At 57.5% G+C, this 7,264-nt stretch overlaps 1 long non-coding RNA gene across 1 annotated transcript; it reads left to right on the plus strand.

The window, feature by feature from the left end:
- Positions 1-1,337: 1,337 nt before the first annotated feature.
- On the plus strand, positions 1,338-6,379 carry LOC139043489 (uncharacterized). Its single transcript, XR_011500578.1, has 3 exons — positions 1,338-1,711; positions 3,614-4,014; positions 5,892-6,379. It is a non-coding gene; the product is annotated as an uncharacterized lncRNA (long non-coding RNA).
- The last annotated feature ends 885 nt before the right edge of the window (positions 6,380-7,264 follow it).

The following is a 7,264-nucleotide window of genomic DNA, read 5'->3' on the forward strand; positions in this document are numbered from 1 at the left end:
CATCCAACCCGAGGGTGGTCTGGAGGGCACCACTCCCACCACTCCCGGGGGCTGGGGCGGGGGGCGGGGTGGGGGCTGCGGCCACGTTCCTGTTCATTCACACAGAATCCGGGGCATGAATGTTCTTAGCAGCTCTGTTCCACACAGCCCCACACTGGAAACCACACAGACGTCCTGCGAGTCCCATCCCTTGCTCATGTCGCCGGGGCTCCGGAGGAGGGCCACTCTGTAAAAGCGGCCGCCAGATGGCGCCCAACGACCGGCGCGGAGGGGTCAGCGGGAGGGAACCGGGTCACCAGCCAGCGAGAGTGCACAGCCTGAGCCCACCGCCGGGTCAGGTCTCTCTCTGTCTCTGTCTCTGTCTCTGTCTCTGTCTCTCTCTGTCTCTGTCTCTGTCTCTGTCTCTCTCTGTCTCTCTCTCTCTCTCTCTTTCTCTCTGGGCCCGCTTGGGGCGGGCGGGAGGTCACCACGTGAGGCCCCAGGGTGTCCACCTCGGAGCTCCCAGGCAGCACAGGGCAACCCTGGGCGCAGAAGGAGGTGTTGGAAAATCGGCGGGGAGGGGGGTGGGGTGGGTGGGCTTGCCAGGAAGGGGACAGACTCCCCACGTGACTTCTGGGCCGGGCCGGGCGCGGGGCTGCCGGCTGGCTGACGCGGACAGAGGTGGAAAAGTCCCCGGAGATGCCACGGGGCAGGCCGGGGCTGCCGGCCCCCGCTTCCCGGAGCGGCCCGAGCACTTCCCGGGCTCCCGGGAGGACTTAGAAAATCACGGCGGGGTGGGGGGTGGGGGTCGCTGTCAAACCGAAACCATGCACGTCATCAGAGAAGGACCGTGACGACGGAGGAATTGTCCGCAGTCTGTCAGGAATTGTGTGCAGCCTGTCACTTCCGGCCCAGAGGGTCTCTCTAAGGCAGACGGACAGACAGAGCCCACAAGTCGTAGAGGAAAGGACCGAGCCGCTTGGCCGCGGAAAAGTTTACAACACAAAACAGGTCTCCCTCCGCACGGGGCCACAGCAAAGCCCAAAGACGACACACGGGGGGGAGCATGGGTGCAGATGCACGTGTGGTGATAAGAATATGGATTTCAGCAGGGCTTCCCGTCCTCATCAACAAGCAGAAGCACCCAAATGGTGGGGGTTGGGGGGCAGAGACCTCACAGCCATTCCCTCCACAAATCGAGTTCCCCGGGACATCCTCACAGCGCCGTGCTGTGAGTGTGTGTGGGTGTTTAAAATGGAGTAAATGTGGACGTGGAACTGCTCCGTGAAACCAAAATAACAACAGTCGTAGATCTTCTTTGGTCATTTAGAAAATTCTTTTTTTTTTTTTTTCCCCAGCGGTGCACGTATTTCCCTTCCAAAAAAGAAGAACGGGAAAGGAGATGTTAAAGGCAAGCAGAGAGAGGAAAACTGTTGCAAAACAAAAGCTGAGCTCCCGTCCGAGGGAGGCCTCCTCCATTGGAGGCCTAGGAAATCATTCTGACAAAATGGAGGATCTCTGTCTTTGGTGTCGATTCCCTCAGAGGTCAAGAGAAACCTTTTCCAATGTCTTTATCAGGAGGAGACTAGAAGTTAGAGAAAAGTATCCTTTCGGGAGTGAGAAAAACAAATTCTGATTTTGCATCAGCTTCCCTCCGATCTTGAAACTCATTGACTTGATTCCATTCTGTCGACGGAAATAATCCGGAACCAATCTATCCGTGAAAATCGGGGTGCGTTTATTCTGAGCTAAAATGTGAGGACTGTGGCCCGGGGCCTTTCTTCCCGAAGGAAGAGAGGGTGCCCGGGAAGTGGGGTGTACAGAGTGCTTCTAGACCCCCAGAGAGGACGTTTCACATAGGATCGAAAGGTCCCTTGGATGATAGTCGCGAGACTGCTCTGTCGGCACAGCGATCGACAGACACTGCTGGGTGGCAGGTCTGTTGTCTGGGCCTGGGTGGTCACAGGGGAGCCGGATGGTCAAAGGTGAGCGCAACCATCCGCTCCTAGCCTAAGGAAAGATGCCTCTCCTTAAGGAAAGGCCCGAGCACGGGGAAGCTGCTCCTTTCCCTTAAGGGCATTGGTTCTTGCCGTAGGAAATGTGTAAAGCGGATCTAGGATGCGATGCGTGCTCGACGGCCACGTCAGGCCCTTTTCGAAAAACACTGTCAGGCCGAATTAGGCCGACACCCAATGGCTTCCTCATAGACTCCCATAGATCCTATCGCTCGCCATTTCTATCTGTCCACTCGTTCCAATTTTAGGCCACTTGACCACGAACAGGCCTTTTTCTCAGATTATTTTCCCCATGAAACTTTGATCACCTTTTCACAGACAAAACGATCTTTACTTTTTAGGCCCTCTTGCCTGAAGGCAGCCATCTCACTTTCCTTGAACACAAAGATGTTTCCCATATTCACTTTTAGTGGCTTTTTGTTTTGTTTTGTTTTGTTTTGTTTTGAGGACGATGAGCCCTGAGCTAACTGCTGCCAATCCTCCTCTTTTTGCCGAGGAAGGCTGGCCCTGAGCTAACCTCCGTGCCCATCTTCCTCTATTTCATATGTGGGACGCCTACCACCACGTGGCTCGCCCAGCGGTGCCACGTCCACCCCCGGGATCCGAACTGGCAAACCCCGGGCCGGCGAAGCGGAACAGGCACACTTAACCAGCGCGCCACCGGGCCGGCCTAGTGGCTTTCATCGCATTTGTTAAGTAGATTTTTTAACCCTCACGAACCTTAATTTTGGTGAAAACTAAGAAGCCAGCAATTAGGAACTGTCCTTCCCATGAGCATTCCGTCGCTTGGCCAATTTCTAAACACTTGGCCACTTTTAGAAACATGGGATTTCATAGGTTTATCTTTTCCTTCGCTTTATTTGATTTCATCTCACTTTAGTTTTTGGGTGAGGAAGATCGGCCCTCACAGAGCTAACGCCTGTTGCCAATCTTCCGTTTCTGTTTTTTTTTCCCCCCTCCCGATTTTTCTCCCCCAATCCCCCCCATGACATAGTTGTCTATCTTAGTTGAGGGCCCTTCCAGTTGTGGCATGTGGGACGCCGCCTCCACACGGCCCGACGAGCGGTGCCGTGTCCGTGCCGTGCCCGGGATCTGAACCGGCAAAACCCTGGGCCGCCGAAGGGGAGCTTGTGAACTTAACCACTCGGCCACGGGGCCGCCCCCGTCCGTGGACTTTTTTATCACCTGATTTCACCTCGCAAAACTTCAAAGCTTCAAGTTATCAGAGAGGTTTGGGAAGTTGTTTTTATTTATTTAATTAATTTATTTTTCGAGGAAGACGAGCCCCGAGCTGACACCTGCTGCCAATTCTCCTCTTTTTGCCCCGGGAGAGTGGTCCCGAGCTAACATCCGTGCCCATCCCCCTCCCCTTGATAGGCGGGACGCTGACCACAGCGTGGCTCGCCAAGCGGCGCCACGTCCGCACCCCGGATCCGAACCTGCGAACCCCTGGCTGACAAAACGGAACGTGCGAACTTAACCGCTGTGCCGCCGGGCTGGCCCTTCGGGAAGTTATTTTCAGGACACGGGCCATAAACTAGAATCACCGCTACAGGTTTATCGGAGCGACATCAGCGTTCGTGGTGGATTGAGTCGTCCCCTCTGTCTCTCCCCTCCAGGGCACAACCAAAGGGACGTCTATCGACCCACCCACCAAGGATTCCCCCCCCTCCCCCCGCACGGCACAGCAGGATGCCTGAGAGATCCACGCAGCCCTACAGCGGCAAGTCACATTCGCACAGTCAAAATTCAATGGCAGAGACAAAACGTTAAGGTCAGTGAGAGGGAAGAGAATAACCGGCCCAGGAGCAACGGTGTGAAGAACACGGAGAAGACGGGTCCTAGACGCCGGGGTCCCCGGAGCAGCGATTTCATCAGAGGCCCGCAAACGTCCACGATCTCCACACCACGTTTATGGCCGACTGCGTGCGTGGGTCCTTTGGAATCGACCAGGCTACCGTCCGGGCCACTTTGGGACATCGTGTCCAGCTGCCCCGAGCGGTGGAGCTGTCGTTCAAGTGTAAGATGGGGCCCGTCCGGGGAGAGAATGGGGACGGGGAAAGGGAGGCCGCGGGAAGTCACAGAGTCTGAGGTGTTCGGGGGAGACTGACTCTTCTGAAGTGGAGGTGGTAGAAGGAGAGCAGCAGGATTTTTGGATTTTTGTTCCCTCTGTTAGGTATCTGGGTCCGGAGGAGAGTGGGGCGGGGGGGGGGGGGCGGGTGGTGGTGGTGGTGGTGGGTGTGAGGCTGAGGCGGGGCTGGTGTTTCCTTTCCGAGTCAGGTGGAAGAGCTCCTCCAGTGGAGGTTTTTAGACAAGGGGTCTGGTCTGGCAGGATGGGAGGTTGCGGGTTGAGCCACAGGGGAATCTGTCGTAGCTCAGACTCGGGCCTTTGAAGAAATAGACAGAGAGAGGAGTTTTGCTCTGTCTGTCACCGCAGCCGGCACCTCAGGAGCAACAACAGGAGGCTTCCCGAATGAGTGAAGGGGCAGGAGCCAGCGTGCCCCGTGCCTCTCTCAGCCCTGCGCCGGCAGGGAAGGAAGCAGGCAGGCAGGCCTCAGGGCTACTCCCGTCCTACTGCCCGGTGGTCCCTGTCCCGGCCCCGCCCCCACTCTCCCCCTGACCCTCACCGCTCCCCAGCCCTCTTCTCAGCCAGAGAGGCGATGGGGGGGGGGCGGTGCGGTCCCAGAACAAGTTTCCTCTCATCCGCCATCATCTTGCCACCCTGACGACTTGGCCTGAGATCCGGCCTAGGCTGTACCCTGAGATCCGGCCTAGGCTGTACCCGTGTGTGGTTTTCCTGTGGACAAGGGGGCCGGTTCACCATTTCGGAAGAAACCCCTAGCCTTCCACTGCCGAGTCGCCAGCCTGGGAGGGGGGAGGGGGGAGGGGGGAGGGGAGGTCAGGCCCATTCATTCCGATGGGCCTGGCGTCAGGGCTTCATTCAAGTGCAGGAAGCTCTCTCCCATGGCCTCGGGCTTTTTTCCATTGAACGGCTTTCTTCAATTCCCCCACCCTTAGGCCGCAGTCCACCAAGGGCCGGGAGGCAGGGAGGGAAGATGTTGGGGCAGGGTGGCTGTCTGAGAAACTCGCCTCATCTGGGGCAGAAAGAGTGCCCCCCTCCTTTCTCTAACCCTACTAGACTGCTTGAGGATCACGGACGGTTTGGCTCATCGATGAGCCCTGCGTTATGGGCCCGGCAAGCAAACTCCTAACGGGCAACCCGCCGCTCTAGGCGTGTGTGGGTTTTTTGATCTTTCACCTTCAAGTTCGCACGACATCGGTCCGTGTCCCCCGCCCCGGCTTCCCATGGGAAATCCTCCGTCTCTTTCCACAGACTCACTGGCGACTTCACACAGTGCCTGCCTCCTCCTCCTTAGGAAGGAAGGAAGGAAGGAAGGAAGGAAGGAAGGAAGGAAGGAAGGAAGGAAGGAAGGGAGGGAGGGAGGGGCTGACCCCGTGGCCGAGCGGTTGAGTTTGCACGCTCCGCTTCAGCGGCCCGGGGCTTGGAAGGTTCGGATCCTGGGCTCGGACACGGCACCGCTCATCAAACCACGCTGAGGTGGCGTCCCACACGGCAGAACCAGAGGGACCCTCAAAGAGAATATAGAACTAGGTACTGGGGTGCTCTGGGGAGAAGAAGAAGAAGGAGGAGGAATAAAAAGAAAAGAAAAGATTGGCAATGAGCTCGGGTGCCAGTCTTTAAAAAAAAAAAAAAAAAAGAGGAAGAAAGATGGACAAACAGGAACGAATCCCACTGACGGCACCTCCAAATGGTGGGGGGCAGGGGGGTGGGGGGGGTGGGGAGTGGCATCATCGGGCCAAGGGTGACTCTAAGCGTGATCCCGCGGTTGTGTTATTTGACATTTTATCGAATCGATTTATTATTTTATTTTTGAGGAAGATGAGCCCTGAGCGAACATCTGCCACCAATCCTCCTCTGTCGGCCGAGGAAGACTGGCCCTGAGCTGACATCCGTGCCCATCCCCCTCTACTTTCCAGGTGGGACGCCTGCCACAGCGTGGCTCGCCAAGCGGTGCCGGGTCCTGCGCCCGGGATCCGGACCGGCGAACCCGGGGCCGGCGGAGCAGAACGTGCGAACTTCACCGCCGCGCCACCGGGCCGGCCCCCGGAGTTGTTTTGAAAATCCAGTAAGGGGCTGGCCCCGTGGCCGAGTGGTTAAGTTCGCGCGCTCCGCTGCAGGCAGCCCAGTGTTTCATCGGTTCGTTCGGATCCCGGGCGCGGACACGGCACTGCTCATCAAACCACGCTGAGGCGGCGTCCCACATACCACCGCTAGAAGGACCCACCGCGAAGAACACACAACTACGTACCGGGGGGCTTTGGGGAGAAAAAGGAAAGACAAAAAATAAAATCTTCCAAACTCCAATAAAACTTTGAGTGAAGACGACGAGGAGGATGCGAAACGTATCTCACGCCTCCGAGCCGAGCCGTCCGTTTAGGTTTAGGAAGGGGGACGAGGACCCTTTGTAAGCGACATCCCTTTTTAAGCACCATTCTAAACCACAGAACAGAACTCCCTCTCCTCGACCCGGAGCGAGGAGGTTCCTGGGTGTGTCAGAGAGGGTCACGTCCTCTGCAGCACGAACGAACCGCCAGGGTTCGGCCACGGGAAAGAATTTCTTCCTCTCCAGGGGGACTAAAAGTCACCGACGGCAGCGGGCGTAGGTGCTATCCTTCCCGTCCAGGAAAGGCAGGGAGAACTTCAGCCGTGAAGAGAAGGAGGTCTTCCTCACTCCCCGTTTTGGGAGGGCCCCTTTGGCAGGGGAGTTTTGTCTCCTGATTTCAAGTCAGGAAGAAAAGGGAGAGAGAGAGAGAGAGAGAGTGTGTGTCCTTCTCGTGCCAGGTCGGTCTGAGGGGGACCTCCTCTGGTTTCCTCCCTTCCCAGGGAACGCCGTTCGCTCCTTCTTCTAGAAAAAGCTCCCAAAGCACCACCGCCCAGGATGGTCGACCTACGCCCATCGTCCCTCCTTTCCCAATCATTTCTACCGCGACAGAGGGACAGAGGCCCCTGCCCCATCCCCATCCCCACCCCCACCCCCATCGCCTGCCTCCTTGATGGCCAAAGGAGCTGCCTCTGAGAATGGAACGGGGCTTGGAAACCTTCTAGAGGGGTGACTCTCACCTGCCTGCCTGCTGGGAAAAGCACCACGCTGTCCATCGGACTGCTCTTTTGGGCAAACGTAGGCGTGCCACATAGCGATCGACAGCTATGGCGGGGGGGGGGGGGGGGGGGGGCGGGGTGGCGTGGT

The sequence above is a fragment of the Equus asinus genome, unplaced genomic scaffold, assembly GCF_041296235.1.
Source record: "Equus asinus isolate D_3611 breed Donkey unplaced genomic scaffold, EquAss-T2T_v2 contig_258, whole genome shotgun sequence".
NCBI classification, from domain to species: Eukaryota; Metazoa; Chordata; class Mammalia; order Perissodactyla; family Equidae; genus Equus; species Equus asinus.